General features: G+C 36.9%; 1 protein-coding gene across 3 annotated transcripts in view; it reads right to left on the reverse strand.

The window, feature by feature from the left end:
• Positions 1-18830, reverse strand: part of Smad9 (SMAD family member 9) — a 68370-nt gene that overhangs the window by 31761 nt on the left and 17779 nt on the right. The window contains exon 1 of one of the 3 annotated variants that reach the window (XM_046454214.2): positions 2292-2847. The exons of the other annotated variants lie outside the window; for them this stretch is intronic. The gene's annotated coding sequence lies outside the window, so the exon portion shown is untranslated. Of the gene's footprint in view, positions 1-2291; positions 2848-18830 lie in introns of those variants that run through there. 3 annotated transcript variants of the gene reach the window in all.

The raw sequence follows: 18830 nt of genomic DNA on the forward strand, positions 1-18830 counted from the left end.
AAGACAGGAGGAGATGGTGGTGTATGAACAATTCTTACTCAACCTGGAAGGCTCTAGAAGGATTCCTAATAGGATAAATGAACTGCACTTCAAATGATTAAAATCACAGTTAATAAAACTGACTTGGTAGACCAGGGAAATAGTCTAAGATTTCCTTGTGCAGTTCTAGTCTCACAAGAGAATGGTGCAACCCTGCCACAGACAAGCTGTGTGGTTTTAGACAAGTCACGTGGTCTCTCTGCAGCTCCTTATTTTCTCATTTGTGGATCTGGATGGGCTCAGCCTTTGCTTCAGCGTCTGCATGGGTGACAGTGGTTCCATGACTACATGCCTATTGGCTGGATGTGCCACATGGGAGCATATGACTCATTCAACTGCTGATGTTGCACCACTACCGCTGGTGTGAGATTTTCATGCATGATGCTCCGGCACAGAGCAGGGCAAAACAGCAACTTGTTTTCCACAAGCATAAAATTGACCCTTTGAATAACAAATGTCATCCATCAAGCAGCACAACACAGTTTCTACTTTGTATTCCAGTTGTTTCTTTCTGGAATTACTTTTTATGTGTGTGTATGGTGCTGGGGATTGAACCCACGGCCTAGTGTGTGTGAGGCAAGCATTCTACCAACAGAACTACATCCCCAGCCCTGGAATTACTTTTGTGACTGCAAAGGGATAAGAGCAAAAACATATGCTTGGTGTCACTGTGTTTGATGCTATTAGTTGGTGCGTCATCTGGCACTCATAACCCCAGATCTCTCAAATGCCTTCTGCTGACCATTGGAGCTTGCTGTCTTTGGGCAGAAAGAAAAAAGTACCATGGCTGTGCTTGCTCTGATTCACTTGTGGCTTGCTTCACATAATTGCAGCACAAAAACTGTACTTCTTTCTTTTCCTGGCATCCAAGTTTTACAATAAACTCCAACTGAGTGAGCAAAACAACTTCTCATTTTTTAAAAAATAAACAGGCCCACTTAAAATAAAAGCAGAATTGGCCACATGCACACACTACGACTTAACTGTACGTGATTCCATGAAAAAAAAACACAAAACAATTTACCAGCTACATTAAAGTTTGGGAGACATGGGTGATTTTGGTAATAAGTTGTCAGTTTAAATCCCAACTTCCCTTCGCATACTAAAGATTATTTTTCACTCATTGGGGCTCCTTGAAAGAGTCAATTAAGGATTTTTAATCCTGTGGGGAAAAAATTTCTAAAAAACTATTTAAGGTGAATATGTTGATAGGCTTCTCTGGAGCAGGGCTAAGCAATGAGCACATGGAACTTTTGAGATTCTTTCATGGGCACTGCTTTGTGGTCAATTTGGCCAAGGGAAGTGTCCATCATCTGCCAGACCACGCACTGCTGTCAGCCTGGGGATCAGGTGACATTCTGCTCTACAAGGACCTGAAGAAGAGACTACCACCACGTCAGAACATCTTTGTCTTTTAATTTTTTCAATTTTATCACTTTTGCCTCTCTAATCCTCCCTCAAAAAAATCCATGGCCAACATTAAGAATACCTTGGCCTCCCCTCTAGAAAAGTTTACTAAACAAACTTAGAATCTGAACACATTTTCCAAAGGAATATTTAACCCCATTCGGGAAATAGACTGTTTTCTTGATGGCTTCTGTAGCACTTTTTGTACATTAGTAATTTTAAGCAATAAGATGTGCATTTAAAAATGTTAAAAACATATCCAAAAGAACACCAACCTAGAAAACAGGTGGCTGCTATTATCAGCATTGGCATGTATATAGCATGTCTCATTACTGTACACATTTTTAAAGAAACTTGGTTTAAAACACACACATACAGAATTAAATGTCTGATTAAGTCAACTTTGTCCTCACTTAGTCTAGCCTGGCATCCCCATGTGTTTCCAAATGAGTAACAACCATAAGGTTGTACTGTAAAATGTAAACTACCTTGTGTGCATACCAATTTAATTTCATGCAATTGGATAAACACAAGAATGGTATCACAATGTCATATTCTGGACAAGAAAATTCCCACCTGTATTTGAAGGTTTCCTACAAATCTGTGAAAGGACAGTCCCAGTTCTCGGGTGTACCAATGAGCATCTCATTGCAGGCTGGAAGACCTTCAGTCCACAGCAACAAAGAAGAAGACAGAGATGCATTACTATAATAAGGACTCAGGGCACCTCTGGATCTCTGAATTATCTGCTTATTCTGTGTTTTTTAGTCAGATTTTTCATCACTGTGACTAAGAGACCCAACCAGAACAACTGTAGAGGAGGAAAGCATTATTTAGGAGCTCACAGTTTCAGAAGTCTCAATCCACAAAGAGCAGGCTCCATTCCTCAGGGCTCGAGGTGAGGCTGAACATCATGATGGAAGAGTTTGGCAAAGGAAGGCAGCTCACATGGTGATCAGGAAGCAGAGAGAGAGAGAGAGAGTCCACTCTCCAAGTACAACATATATACCCCATAGCCATGCCTCCAATAAATCACTTCCTCCAGCCACACCCCACCTGCCTCCAGTTACCACTCAGTTAATCCCATCAGGGATTAGTTGGGTTGAGACGCAGGAATGGTATCACATGATACTGATTGGGTTGAGATACTCACAACCCTATCATTTCTCCTCTGAAACTTCTTGCATTGTCTCACATGTGAGCTTTGGAGGACACCTCACATCCAAACCATAACACTGGGTGATAGTGTAAATATAGATTTTTCTGGGGAGACAGTCCAGGTACTTTTCTTCAAAATCTCCAAATAGCCTGTGTGACCTACCCCCAAAGATTTTTAAAACCTAATTAGAAGAAAAGGAGAAAGTGAGAGAAAGTGAACGAACTAAGGAACAAAAGAGAGGAGCTGATTAATCTCACTAACTGGTGCCAGGAGAGAGCCTCAAAAAGCCTACTTGCCTCAAAATAAAAAATAAAAAGAACTACAAACTCAGTAGTTAAGCACCTCTGGGTTTAATTCCCTGTACCACAAAAAAAAGAAAACAAAAAGAAAAGAAAGGCTTAAAGCCACTGAGTATTCTCATGGTAAATGCTTTATGTACACTTACATATTTAATCTCTGTCCTGGCGTATGAGGAAACAAAGGCACACAGAGATCTAGTAACTTGCCCAAGATCATACAACTATAGAGGGGCCCAACTCACCATAGTTTGACTTATGATTTTTTTGGACTATGTAACTGTGTGAAAATGACACGCATTCAATAGAAATTGTACTTCAAAGCTTGAATATTGATCTTCTCCCAGGCTAGCAATACACCATCCATGCCTACCTCAAGAGGCCAAGAGGCTGGGCACCAGCAGAATCCATAGCTCCCAGGCAGCCTCGCCATCACAACGGGAGAGGACTGGCAGTCTCCACATGCTATGCTGCCAGCACTTTGGGGATACTGTATCTTGTGTTTTTACATTTTTTTCCTTACGATATTATCAACTCACAATGGGTTTATCAGGACATGACCCCATTGTAGGTCAAGGCACACCTGAAGTAAGTGGTAGTGCTGAAATTCAGACCTGGGCAGCCTGGCTCAAACGCACATCCTCTCCCCTGTAACACCACCTTCCTCCTAAAAAAGATGGGACAAAAGCAGCATGGGGTGTCTCCTCAATAGGTATGGGTTGAGAGTGAAAGAGCCCAGCACCCAGGGCTGGGCCTGAGCTGGACTGAAAGGGAAGACAATGTTGGAAGGATCCTGGATGGCCGGAAGCCCCTCTCATTCTCCGGAACATGGCAATTCTAAGGGGGAAAGTGGAAGAACAGCAGGGCTGGCTCCATGTCCCAAAGGAAAGGATGAACCAGAGTTAAGCTGTGTCTGTCAATCACCATTGGTTCATTCATTTCTCTCAACATTTCTGCCTACTCTGAATACCTACTAAATGCAAAGCAGACACGGCCCTTGCCTTTCCAGAGCTTAGAAATTTGCATGGATATTTGACAAGGAAGGATTGACAAACCATGAAGTACTATGCAGGAGACTAACATGGTGTTAGGATGGATGGAGGGGCAAGGAACTCATGTGGACCTACGGCCGAAGATTGCACTGAGGAGGAAACAACTCAGCCAAGAGGATGACAAAGGACAGCCACTCCAGGAGAACTGCCGAAGAAAGAGGGAAGAGCACAGCATAGGGGTGAGGAGGACGGTGTGCATCAGGGTAAATAAAGGAAATGAAGCCTGAGTTCCAGGAGGAGTCAGCAGGCAGTGGCTGGAGGCAGCCCAGGCTGGGCCTGGAAGGCATCATACAGAAAACAGGTTTTCCTGTAAGTGCAAAGGAAGGAAGCCTTTGAATAGGTTTTGCAAGCAAAGGAATTAAATGATCTGACTGAATTTCTAAATGATTGCACTGGCTGCTTGTGGAGGGATGGATGGGAAGGGAGTGGAGGAGACAGGGCTTCTAGAGGCATCTTACAGATTGAGAGGAATTAATCAGTGAGAAGGAGAGATTCATGTTGCACAAGAGGGAGGAGGACAACAGAAGGGAAGAAAGGAGAACAGGAGCAGATGCAGGCGGGGGTCCATCAGGTCACAGCAAGACGTTTCCTCTGCAAGAGTCTCAGGGCGGAGGCTGATTTGAGTGAGACTGGGAGTGGGAGTGTGTTCTGGATGGGAAGCAAAAGGCTTGTTCCCACGGGGGCCAGCAGCCAGCACTGCTGACAACAAAGCCATTGTGAAGGTCACCCTCTGCCAAGGACCTTCAGAAAAAGTACTTCTGCCCTCGAAAACATGAGCCCTGACCTTTTAGGCTGCCCAGTCCAGTCCCAGAGTCCACTATGATCAGACTCACTTCCCCTTCATGACAAAAGGGGACATCCAGCTAGAGCTGGATGAAGATGCAAATATGTGGGGGAAAATGAGTTGGAAAAATATCTCTGCGATCAGGTAAATGGATGGAATTGGAGAAGTTAATGCTAAGTGAAGTTAGCCAATCCCCTCCAAAAAATGCCGAATATTTTCTCTGACTGACTGACTCATAGTGGGGTAGGGAGCGGGGAGCATGGGAGGAATAGACAAACTCTAGATAGGGTAGAGGGGTGGGAGGAGAAGGGAGGGGGCAGGGGGTTAGCAATGATGATGGAATGTGATGGACATCATTATCCAAAGTACATGTATGAAGACCCGAATTGGTGTGAATATAGTTTGTGTGCAACCAGAGATATGAAAAATTGTGCTCTATATGTGTAATATGAATTGTAATGTATTCTGCTGTCATTTATTTTTTAAAAAAAAATCAAAAAGAAAATACATATAAAAAAAATATCACTGCGATCAACTCTCAAGATACAAACTGGTCACATTCCTACAAATGTAGGTGGTGCCCTCAAGTGGGGAAAAAAATAACACTCCTGAGTATTTTTTGTGATGAGCTGATCACTCGGCACTGGCAAGTGAGGAAGCCAGAAGTTCTGAAATGGTAACCTAGGTGTTCACATTCCTTAGAGAAAGCAGTGAGTAACTTGTCTTCTGAATCCTTTTAATATAATGGCTTAGAACAAGGGACTAAAGATAAGTACTTTCACGTCCCTCCAAGGATGGACAAAAAACTGGTCACATTATTGACCCTGCAAAAGTCACAGGGGCCAGGGGAGAAGAAGCGTAGAAAACATTTCACTTTGCATTCTATATCAGCCGGAAAATGCCTCTACCAGAAAAATCACAATGGAAAACTGAGGAGAGGTCTGCAGAAAAGTGGGAAATATTTTGACTATTGTTTTGCCAAGCACTGATTCTGCTTCAGAAGAAAACTCATAGAGGAATTTCTTCTTAATAAGCTTTTTCTTTTATCTTTTATTGATTTTATTTTTTTAAAAAAATACATGACAGCAGTGGAATGCATTACAATTCTTATTACACATCGTGTCTCTTTATATAAAGTATGTTCACAACAATTTATGCTTTTATGCATGTACTTATTTCGCATTACAATTCTTAATACACACATATACCACAATTTTTCATACCTCTGTATATAAAGTATGTTGACATCCAATTCAAGTCTTCATACATGTACTTTGGATAATGATGTCTGTCACATTCCACCATCCTTGCTAATCCCCTGCCCCCTTCTTTTTCCTCCCATCCCTCTTCTCTATCTAGAATTCATCTAATCCTCCATGCTCTCCCTCCCTACGCCACTATGAGTCAACCTCGTTATATCAGAGAAAACATTCAGCATTTGTTTTGGGGGGATTGGTTAACTTCACTTAGCATTATCTTCTCCAACGCCATCCATTTACCTGCCAATGCCATGATTTTGTTGTTTTTTAATGCTGAGTAAAATTATATGCCACATTTTTTAGATATCCTTCAATAGAATAGATGAATGGATAAAAAAAAGGTGGCATATTAATAAGCTTTTTAACAAATCATGTTTCTATCTACCTCTTTCTCAACGTGTTTCAAAGCAGTACCATCTGATTAGTCTCTGGAGTGCCCAAATATCTTGGTCCAGCTCTTGCTAAGACTATAGAAAACTGAATTTCCCTTATCCATTCAGAAAATAATGTTCTCTTTGCTCTAAAATGTGGCTCTATACTTCTTTCACTCCCAAGATAAGTCCTGGGTTTCTGGATAGACAGTAAGTAGTGACCATCTTATACACACAGGAACAACCCATTTATCAGGAGTTTTTTTTTTTTTTTTTTTTTCTTCTCTCTTTCCTGGAACTGGAAGTTGAATTCAGGGTCATTTTATCACGGAGCTACATCTCCAGTCCTTTTATTTTTTATTTGAGACAGGATCTCACCAAGTTGACCAGGTTGGCCTCAGGAGTTGCTGGGATTAAAAGTGTGCAAACCGTTTACTGGGAGTTCTTACTTGTCCTAAAACGTTAAGATAGCCAGAACTAAGCAGAGAAACAATGTAAAAGGACCAAAATGGCCTTTAAGGAGCAGTAGAACCCAAACAACATTGCAACAAAATACTCTGTCATCCAGAGCCCTTTCTTAATATAGACCTCAGTCTTTATTTGTATTAAATTGCTTTGATTGAAATCTCATGTGTACACAAATTTATATCATCCCATTACTAACAATGCAGTTCTTTCTTTCTTGCACTGTATATTTGTAACTCTTCATGTGTTTATAAAACATCCCACATTCTCAAGGAGAATAGGAGACAAGGCCAAGCATTTCAGCATGAATGATTTATGAATTACAAATTGAAGATCCTTAGAAATCTATTTTTACTGAATTGTTTATAAACTTGTGAATAACTGTTTCCCTTTAAAAAAAATTTCTTAGCAACCTCGAAAAGAATAAACCAGATCTTAGGCAACACAAGATGACTTTCGTCCAAGCATGTCTGACCCATGAAAATCCGGATTTACCACAAATATAAACTTGGGAAAGATTATCTGTCTTACAAAATAAGTAAAAATACATGTAAAAGCATGGTTCCATTTACAAAAACCTGATTCACATTCAGCTTTTTCAGGAATAAATAGCCTTCCATTCAGTAAATATTTACCAAGCTCTTTTCATTGTAGTTCCTGGAGTTAACTTCTAAGCTTTAAAAAACTGACTCCTAAAGCTATATCGAATTCTGTAGTCAGAAACCATCTAGATCCTTTGGTAGAATTAAGAGATCTCACTTTACATTTCTACTTCCAAATATAATTTTAACCTTAAAATTATATCATGCCCATCTTACCATCTAAATATTTTTGTTGGGCACCAAAGAATACCATTGTCAGCAAACTGTAGAACAAATCAAATTAGTTTTGAGGACATTTTATCTTACAAACCCTTTGCCCATCAAAACACCAAACATCCTTAAAACTTTAAGAAAATTTTACAACCATTCCAGCTTTTGTGTAACCAATACAGTATTATTTTATTGCCATCATCAATGAACCCCCTTTTTAAAAATGTTCCCAGCATTTCCTTCAGAAAACAGATAAGCTGTATTATTCTAAATATCAGATGATATCCATGCAGAATAGCTTAGCTCCAATATGGCAAATGGATAGTTTTCTTTTTTTAATAAGTACTTAAAATTGGTTTTGGAGATAACTTGGTATTTTTTACTTTTTTCTGGTTGTTGTAAAGTCACCTTAAAACAACTTGGATCCCATTTTTTAACCCTGAAGAACACGTAGGAACAAGAGAAATGGGCTCCCCTCTAAGATATGCATTCCCCACTCCCTTCTCTCTTTCTCAAATGCAGTTCAGCCCAAATGGGGAATTTAAGCCACCTGCATGGAGAGAAGAGTACCACACAGCCCCTCCACACAGAGGACAAAGCATGTCTTTGAAAACATACCCTATGAGATGAAGGAAAGTGAGGGGAGTTGGCAAAAGGAATGGCAGTAGAATGAATTAGACATTATTACCCTATGTGCATATATGACTACACAACCAGTGTATCTCCACATCATGTACAACCAGAAGAATGGGAAGTTGTACTCTATGTATGTATTAATATGTCAAAATACATTCGATTGTCGTGTATAACTAAAAAGAACAACAATAACAAAAAATATCCCTTATATTTTATTCAGGATCTCTTCTTTGCCAACACACAAATCACATTTATGGAACTTATGAAAAAAATGTATTAACTTCCTGAACTCCAGCCTGCAGTTCACAGTTGCAAACAACAACCATCATCTTTCCCTTCTCCTCTCTCCCACATGGGTCCTCTGAGAAATACACACCTCAGGAAGGATAAATGGACATTTTGCCTGTACTACCAAGAACATTTTACTGCTTAGGAGTAGAGGTTATTTGTAAAAAGTCCTTTAAAATATCCTCTCAGAAGCCTTTCTGAACTATTTCTCAAGGCTCTTGTTCATTATCTGAGTCCTTCAAAGGCACTTATTGAGGCTCTGCCATGTGCTGGATGCTGTGCCACACGCTACAAAATGCACATGGTTTCCCAGAGTCCCCATCCTGAGCAATAGTAGCTCCAAGTCAGAATATAGTGCAATGGACCTGCTTCAAATACGGAGAGTCTTTAGAATGTCATAAAAGATATCTGAGGGCTATTTCTGCCCTTCCTAAAAGGTTTACTGGGGAAAAGAAGATATTTTACATTTTATTTTTTAAAAATTTTTATCTATAGGTAGAAATGAAATGATATCTGTAGAACTCTGAGAGCAGTCCAGAAACAACGTTTATTTCTTACAATAAAGGCCTGGTGAGGGAGGTTGGAGTTGTGGCTCAGCGGTAGAGCACTTGCCTAGCACGTGCGAGGCGCTGGGTTCAATCCTCAGCACCACATAGCAATAAATAAAATAAAGATATTGTGTCCAACTACAACTAAAAAAAATTTTTAAAAAAAAGGCCTGGTGAGACCCACTAGCTAACTGGTACCCACAGGACAGCTTCCCTGGCTCCCTGGATGTGAGCTGGGTCAACTCCAGGACCTGCACCAGAACTGCTCCAGGTCACCACCATTTTCTTCAGGTGGAACTCCCTGAAAACACAGGTTTGATATAACTAAGGAAACGACATCAACTGGAGTCCTAATGTTTCTGCACTGCAGATTCATCCACTCCTTTTATTGTTACAGACTACCACATAAGCAAGTGCCTCTTTGGACCTACAGTGTGGATTGTCAATGTTGGGAAAGAATTTTAGAAATTAAAAACAAAACAAAACTCTGAAATAGCACTGGGATAAGTGAGCTCCTTTAAGTGAGCAATGAGCTCTGTACTTTATCAAGCTGGACAAACGTAGAAGAGAACAGAATGCCACACTATGTGGGAAATAGTTTTGTTGACAATGATGATAGAGTTGTTGAAATATATATAATATGGCATAATTGGGGGATGAGGCTTGATTGTACCACTGACTCAAAAGATTACACTGCAGGGGAGTATAACTTCTAATAGAATCACCCAGCTCAGAAACATGTTAAGCAAAGTGCCTGACACAGTCGTGGCTGACCTCACTATGGAAATCAGCATGGAGGCTCTTCAAAAGACTAGGAATGGAACCACCATATGACCCACCTACACCACTCCCCAGTATTTATCCTAAAGAATTAAAGTCATCACACTACAATGATACGTGCCTGCCCATGTTTATAGCAGCACAATTCACAATAGCCAAACTATAGAACCAGCCTAGGTGTCTGTCAATGGATGAATGGATAAAGAAAATGTGATACATACACACAAAGGAGTTTTATTAGGGCATAAAGAAGAAGGAAATTATGTCATCTGCAGGAAAATGCATAGAATTTGAGAACATTATATTATGTAAAATAAGCCAAACTCAAAATGTTAAGGGCAGAATGTTTTCTCTCATACATGGAAACTAGAGAGGAAGAAGGAAAAGAAAGATTGAGGGAGGGGAGGACAGTCCCATGAAAATCCAAGGGACATCAGTAGAGGAGCAAAAAGGGACCGGGGGAAGAGAGAAGGGGAAGGAAAGGGGGAATACTGGGAAATGGTATTGGCCAAATTATATTGTTAAATTGTGTGCATGTATGAATATGTAACAAAATCCCATCATTATGTATAATTATAGTGCACCAATAAAAATATGAAAAAGAATAGAAGAGGGAAATGAAGTGTTCAGATTAAGTCACTGCATCTAGATGAACAAGTAGTTGTTATATACTGAAGAATCATGAAATACAGCAGAAGCCAAGAGGGGATAGACCAGCTTACAGAAATAGTACCCTAAAAGGATTAAAGAAAATATCAAGAAGGACATTCTCAGTCTTCCAAAAGATGATAAGTCCCATAAACTCACTAAACTAAGCCGTTTCCAAGTTTTAGAGACAAAAGTGCATGTGTTGACAAAATCAACACAAACATTTCATCCAACAACCTACTTATTTAAATGTAACCAAACATTTGAACTTTAAAACTAATCTCACTAAATGTCCATAAAATTCTTAGTCCTTTTAGAAATGAATTGTGTCATACCACAGCAGAACAATATGTTTTCTCAGTAGGTTTGAGTTTTACTTAGCAGATAATTTTCAGAGACACTTAACTTTAAAATAATCAAGCCCCAAACCACAACTGAATTATACCAATAGATGCACCCTTGATCAGCAAAGCAAAGAGAATAATAAACAAGATGCACTTTTAAGCAAAGAAAATGTGAGGACATTCCTATGCATGAGCTCAAATCAAATATAGGACAACTCAAGCTTGTGCAGTCTTCTAAAAACACTGGCACTTTACTGGGCTAGAAATTTTTAGTTGTCAAATTAGAATATAAGAAAAAATCATTAATACGTGCTCATATCATTTGCCAAATTAAGACTTCTTATTGAAAACCTATCTTTGTCTGAAATGCCAAGTGTTGATAAGGATACGATTAAGAAGAATTTGTAGGAATGCTTGGATACTGCATTTTGGGAATCATCTGCCATCATCTTATAAAGTTAAAATTTGCATATCATAATAAGACCTAGAGATTCCACAACCTGGAATATAATCTCAGGTAGAAATAATAAATGAAATCAATGTATCAGGTCTCTACCAGCATTTTAAAATATAGACTGGATTTTATCAGTCATTTCTCATAGCAGAGGAAAACAGTGGGGTTTTTTTGTTTTTTGTTTGTTTGCTTGCTTTGTTATTTATTTATTTATTTTTTAATTTATTTCTGAAGACAGAGATTTGTGTGTATGTCCTGTTGGGTTTTAGTTATTAAAAAGTTTGGAAGGAAATTCTTTAAGTAAACTATTTCACACAGTATAACATTCATAGCAGAATTCTTTAAAATAGAAAGAATGTAGAAATCATCTAATCATTCCTCATCTGGAATAATGAATAGACAGAATGATGAAATAATGTCATAATGGATATTATACAGTATAAAAATACATTAACTAAACCCACAAAGATTAATCTGAGGAACAAAATGTTAACTGTAAAAGGCAGAGCCTAGAAGTAATGAATATGAAATCAATTTTATAAAGTGCAAAATCAATTTTATAAAGTGCAAAAACAAACACTAAGTACCATGGGGATACATACATATGTAATTGAGTTATATTTTAAAAGTCAAGACAAAGAAAATATAAAATTCAGGACAATAATACTTCTGGGTAAGAGGCAGAGATGTGGCATTAGTTATATTATAAAGTATTATTATTATATTACATTGTTATATTATGTTATAATAATATTCCATTATAACTTTTATAAATGCTGCACATATTCTTTTGAATGCATCCAACATTACAAAATAAAACAATTAATTAAAACAGAATCTTAGAGGACATGTACATCATGGTTCCTTTCATAAAATTAAGGATATTTCTTAGCAGATTTTGGTTTAACTATCAAAGATTAACAAAAAAATAAGAATTCTAATCTATAACCAGAATAGTCTTAGAAGAATGACCAAGAAGGTTAAAAACAAGTATTTATTGAGCATCCACTATCCACCAGTTATAAAGTTTTACAAAACTAATGTGGAACCATTAGTCCAAGAGCTAAATTATTCATTATGGACTACGAACCTTCCTGGCTCCGAGTCTTCCTTAATGCCTTTCTGCTTTCTTATCTCTTCCTCTCCCCTCTTCAAAGCCCATCACTTATAGAGTTGCTCTGATCTATTTATTCTGTTACCTCCCTGCCTGACACTCTGTAATTCTCATTCTCACTTATCCAGTGTTGTGGCACACTGATTGGGACCCAGTGGAGATCCCTCCTCACCTGAGGCTGGGGTCCCTTGAACCTCCACTCAGAATCCTGAGCAAACCCATTAAAAAGATGGCAGAGGAGAAAAACCCTTATTGATATACCATTCATATTTATTATGTCATATTTATTATGTCACTTCCTCTTAGTTTCCATGGGAAAGATGATTATCAGGTTTTCTGAATAGCCTGGTGATGAGGGGGCTCCAAACTGCCTACCTTCTACCACTTAACCTCCATCTGCTGCAGTCAGTTCCTGCCAGCACCGGTTAGCTTTAGGTCAGTTAACTCCTCAAACCTATATCTTCCTCTGTATCCTCAGCTCATCTCTCTTTCTTCTTTTTCTTTTCTTTTCTTTTCTTTTTTTTTTTGGTACCAGGGAGTGAACTCAGGGGCACTCGACCACTGAGCCACATCCCCAACTCTATTTTGTATCATTTAGAGATGGGGTCTCACTGAGTTGCTTAGTGCCTCGCTGGCTTTGAACTCCTAATCCTCCTGTCTCAGCCTCCTGAGCCACTGGGATTACAGACATACGCCACAGGCCCTGCTCATCTCTTTTTAATGAGCCTCAGCTCTCCACACCCATATGCACAGATTGCCCATAGACAAGGCACTGGTCTGGAACCATATCCCTTACTGCAATCTGAGCCGCCATGCAAACTATATCCATCAAAGGGTCTAACACAGGTTTCTCAATCTCACCACTCCTGACATTTAGACTTGGTCTCTCACCTGGGGAACTGTTCTGTGCACTGCTGAAAGTTTAAAGCATCCCTGGTCGATACCTACTTGATACCAGTAGAGCCCAACCCAACAAATTATGACAACTTAAAATTATCTCCAGACATTGTAAAATATCTTCTGTCACCCTCTGCAGATAGCCACTGATTTAACATAAATCATGATTCTGCACAATTACTACAAAGTCTAATTTTAGATTTGGATCACTGTTGAGTACAAATGAAACAGAACTGCAGGGGGGAAAAAGATATGTGTTTAGTGTAGATGTAAATATTCAGAGAGAACTTGTTCAGCTAATGACTGCACATGAAGTAAGTTTTAATTCTAGGCATAGAAACTTTAGTACTTTTTTAAAAAGTTATCCTATGGAATGTTACCTATTACAGTAATTTAAGCTAAAGACACTAGAAGGAATTGGATCATGGTTTTATATTCATATATTAATACATGTGAAAGAAATTCCATTTTCCTGGCCTGTTTGAAAGTTAGTGGTTCTGTGTTATTTTGAACCATCTTAGCAAAAGTCAAAGGATTCAGACTTCAGTCACTATCACAGAAAGAGAAGAATTGCAGTTTCCTATTTTATGTTACCTAAATCAAAGAGTAATTTGCAATTACAAAATAGATTTGAAATTACTTCATTTTAAATTGACAAACATAAAGGGAAGAAAACTAACCTCTTCTTCATTCTCTCATTCCACCCCCACCTACCTGTTTCTGATTTTGTTCAGTTTTTTCTTTCTAAACATCATCCAAACCCATCTCTTCTTCATAATCCCCTTGATCTCCCACCACCCTTCCCAAATCTCATCTATAAATTGTCAGATTTCTAAAACACATTTCTAATCCTACCATCATTTAAAAATGTTTCCATACTCCCTGTACTACTGTAGCATGTTTGGAATTGCTAAGAATTTAACATTCCCTTTCCTCATTTTGCTTCCCTGAAATTCATGTTCATTACAAAAAAAAAAAAAGCCTAGAAAAGATTAAAAAGTTCCAGAAAAGAAGGCTCAAATAACCATTGTTTATCCAACCAGAGAAAATAATCACTATTAACATTTTTACATTTTTCTTTATTTTTTCTACATCAACATTTTAAAATAGGAATTCATGTATTGCTATGCCTTCAACTCTGCCTGTTTCAATCAATAGCATTTTCATGTTATTAAACATTTTGCTTTTAATATTTCATGGTAGCCAGAGTAATATCCAACTTCTAATTTTAATTCTAAATTACATTTAACTTCACTATCTTTGTGCCATAATTTAAAAAAAATACAGGTTGGTTTACAACAATTTCACAATAATTGCTAACAAAAAGAAAAACTTAGAAGCATGTCCCCTGTAGTCATAAATAAATCTATCAAAGCTATTTACAGTTCTAAAAACACAAGTTCTACAGTAAGTTATTGTATCACAAAAATTTAAACATTACAGAAAAAGTTAAATCTCAACTAACCATGAACCACAATTCCTAAATCACCATTCACTCTTCCATTTAACTATTACTAGTTTGTGCTTACTTCTAAATATTTTATTCTGCATATTCATAACATATCAAGATCCTCAATATTCATTTGAATATTCATTTGAATATTATAAATATTCATTTGAAATTTTTAAAATATTTAATCATTCTGCAACTGGATTGAGGATATTTTCTTTTAGTATTATATAAATCTGTCATTCTTTGTGAGTGCTTCATAGTAGTCTATATATGACAAAGCCCTTTCTACTTAAGCCAACCCTGCTATTCAAAATAGTCTACCACAGGCCTGGGGATATAGCTCAGTTGGTAGAGTGCTTGCCTTGTATGCCCAAGGCCCTGTGTTCAATCCCTAGCACCACACACACATACATACACACACACACAAAAAAAAAGATAAAAGAAAAGAAAGAAAGAAAAATAGTCTACCACAGGGTGGAAATCTAAAATATATCCATGCCCATCTGTTTGAAAACTGTCACTAACTGAAGGAATATGGGGTATCTTGAGAGGAAATCCTAAGGTTAACATTTTCCTAAACAACAAAAAATAATGCAGAATTTTGATAACTTGTCTTTTATAAAAATAAAGCAGAAAAACTTCTATTTTGATATATATTAATGAAATTAAACTACCACATGACTATAATAAAGAATATTGCATTTACATTTTCAGATATAATTGCCTAGTTCATGTAGTTCTCAACTTATGGGGGTTCTTTATCCAAAGTTCACTAGGAAAAACACTCGAGGGTAATGAAAATATCTGATAGACTAATAAGAGGATAGATTACCCTTATTAATGGTAATCTCCATCATAAAAAGAAGACTAGTCTATTGGAGAAAAAGAGGCATGAGGAGAATCAAGACCAATAAGCCCCAGCCAGCTGCCAATCATGTGACTGAGGCCATTCTAGACCACCCAGCCCAGGATCCTATCCCATGCTCTCTAAAGTAACATTCTACCCCTTAGTACTTTTGAACTTTCCTATGGCTTAAACTATAAACCATCTGCTGAATGTCAAATCTAATTCTACCTCTGAAATCACCTATTCTCCAGATCCATATACCCAAATATCTTTTGAATAGTATCATTTTCATGTCCATAGGTACTGAATATCAAATTCTACTAGTCTCAAATGCAACAAATTATCTTCTCTCCAAAACTCATGCTTCTCTTCTTACAACTCTATCTTGATAAGTGACATCCTCAATCACCCAGTTATAAGAACCAAAACCTTTAACACCATTCTGATCCTTCCTGCATATCCAATAGGTCATAATTACTATTGGCTCTACTTCTTTAGTATCTGACTGGAACTACCCCATAATAATTTCTTACTTTAAATGACTACCAGATCCTTACCACTGGTTGCCCTGACTCAAGACCCGTTCTTTCCTTTACACTAAAAACACATCAAAAACTTAAAGCTTGATTCATGTCTCTCACTCTCACAGCTTCAAGAAAAATCTGAACTTAGAATGGCATATGAAATTCTTTCTTTGTATTGCCTTAAATGTGACAATTTAATGGTTGATTTTTTATCTACACAGAAAGAAGCTTAAAATTTGAACTACCTTATATCTACCAAAAAAAAAAAAAAAAACCCTGAATTTTTACTTAATAGCTTGGGAGAAATCACCAGGCCCAAATGGGTTCACTGACAAATTTTATCAAGCATGTAGAAAAGAAATAATACACAAATTTTTTTAGAATATGGAGAAAGGAACACTTTCAAAGGTTCCAGTACAACCCTGATACAAAAATCTAAAAAGGATATTATGAGAAAAAAGAAAATATACACAAATATTACTCAAAAATAGAGATGTAAATATCCTTAGCATAACACTAACAAATCACATTCAGCAGTATAAACAGAGTTAATGAATCATGACCAACTGAGTTTTATCACCAAGATGCATATGAAGATAAACAGCATGTTTCACCATATTAACAGAATATAGCAAAAATGTCACATTAGTATCTTAAAAGAGACAAAGAAAACATTTAACAAAATTTAGTATCTATTCATGAGTTTTTTTTAAATTGCTAACTTTTAGCAAACTAAAAATAGAAGAAAATTTCTAACATTCTACCCCTTAGTTGAACAAGGCAACTGCAAAAACCTATAATAATATACTACTGAAATACTAAATGTTTTCCCATAATACAGGAAATAAAACTAGGAAACCATACTCTCCCAACTGCCATCATGATTGTATGGATGTCCTGCCAGTGCAAGAATGCAAGAAAAGAAACAGGTCAAAAACTAGAAATCAGGATGAAAAGCTGTCTGCATTCACAGGCAACAAAAACAACAAAGGTGGGAAATCCTACAGAATCTAACCAAAAACAAACAAACAAACAAACAAAAAACCCACAACAATAAAACTCTTGAAACTAGTGAATTTAGAAAGTTGCTGGAAACAAGGTAAATGTACAAAACCAATTGCATTCCTAATTAAATAAAACATTTAAAATAGCATCAAAAACCACAAAACATTTTGGAATATAAACATTTTTTAACCAAAAAAAAAAAAAAAAAAGCGGGGGGGGGGGACTCTATAGTGACAACTGCAAAATACTGCAGAAAGACATTAAGCGGAGAGAAGTGCCTCATTCATGTATTTTGTCTCAATATTGTTAGGATTTCAGTTCTCCCCAAGTCAATCTATACATTATATATCATTTTGACCAAATTCCTGGCAGTGTTTTTTGTATAAGTTGACAGAGAATTTTGAACTTTGTATGAGAAAACCATAGGATTTAAAATATCCCAACATCTTGACTATAAGGATCAAGAGGTTATGAGAAGTTCAGATTTCTTGGGCACCTGAATGATGGTTGGTAATGATCAAAATCCCAAAAGACATAATTCTAAAAACCATAATCATGAATATTGAAGTCCTCAAAATCAAAATATTTATAAAGTTTAAAAATCTTAAAACCATACTTATGAAAAATTAAAGTTCCATATGTAAAATCTGGAAAATCAAATTTTCTTTTTGGCTTTTTGTTTGTTTTCTCTTTAGTTTTTTTTTCCCTGAACTATTTTAAATTGTCATTTTTTAAAAATTTACTATGCTATTTAATCTTTGTATAATATCCCACAGTGGAGATATATACTGTGAAATGATTTTATGAGGTTCTAATTTGTTTTTGTGAATTTTTTTTTTTTTGGCAAATTTGACTCCACAAAAGGTGCATTATTGGGGCTGGGGCTCAGCGGTAGAGCACTTGCCTGGCATGTGTGAGGCACTGGGTTCAATTCTCAGCACTACATATAAATAAATAAAATAAAAGTCTATCAGATGGACATCATTATCCTAGGTACATGTATTACTGCACATATGGTGCAGCACTACATAGTGTACAACCAGAGAAATGAAAAGTTGTGTTGCAATTGTGTACAATGAATCAAAATGTATTCTGCTGTCATATATACCTAATTAGAATAAATAAATTAATTTTATTAAAAAATAAATGTTTATAATAACTAAAAAAAAATTTAGAGTGTGTTACCATAACATTGACTTTGTGTGTAAACACTATACATACAGCTGTTAAAATTTGTTCAACAGATGAAGTGATGTCTATTCGGACGTCTCTATGTATTAAAGATAAAATTTTTCAGAATTTTGACTGGACAATTGCATATGCAATGGTAACTCATCTCTCTCTCTTTTCTAACTGATCTCAAAGACTTACATTGTACATCATAGTATTGCAGATGACTGCAGTTATAAAGTGAAGAACATGCAACTACCAACCACAGTGATATGCAATTACTCATTTTGCTTTTTGATCTATTTCTTTATGATTATGGTTCATCTGCTCTTAGCCGTTAGACTCTTGCGTCTGCAGTAAGCCTAAGCAACTCTGCTTGGAAAAATCATTTTTTTTTGCCATAATTTTACATCTTAGAATTTTAGACAAAGAATTTTAGACTTTACAGAATGTTATTTTAGAATTTCAATACTCAGGA

The sequence above is a fragment of the Marmota monax genome, unplaced genomic scaffold (genome assembly GCF_021218885.2).
Source record: "Marmota monax isolate L192 unplaced genomic scaffold, Marmota_monax_Labrador192_F-V1.1 WCK01_AAM20220418_F8-fsc00011, whole genome shotgun sequence".
NCBI classification, from domain to species: domain Eukaryota; kingdom Metazoa; phylum Chordata; class Mammalia; order Rodentia; family Sciuridae; genus Marmota; species Marmota monax.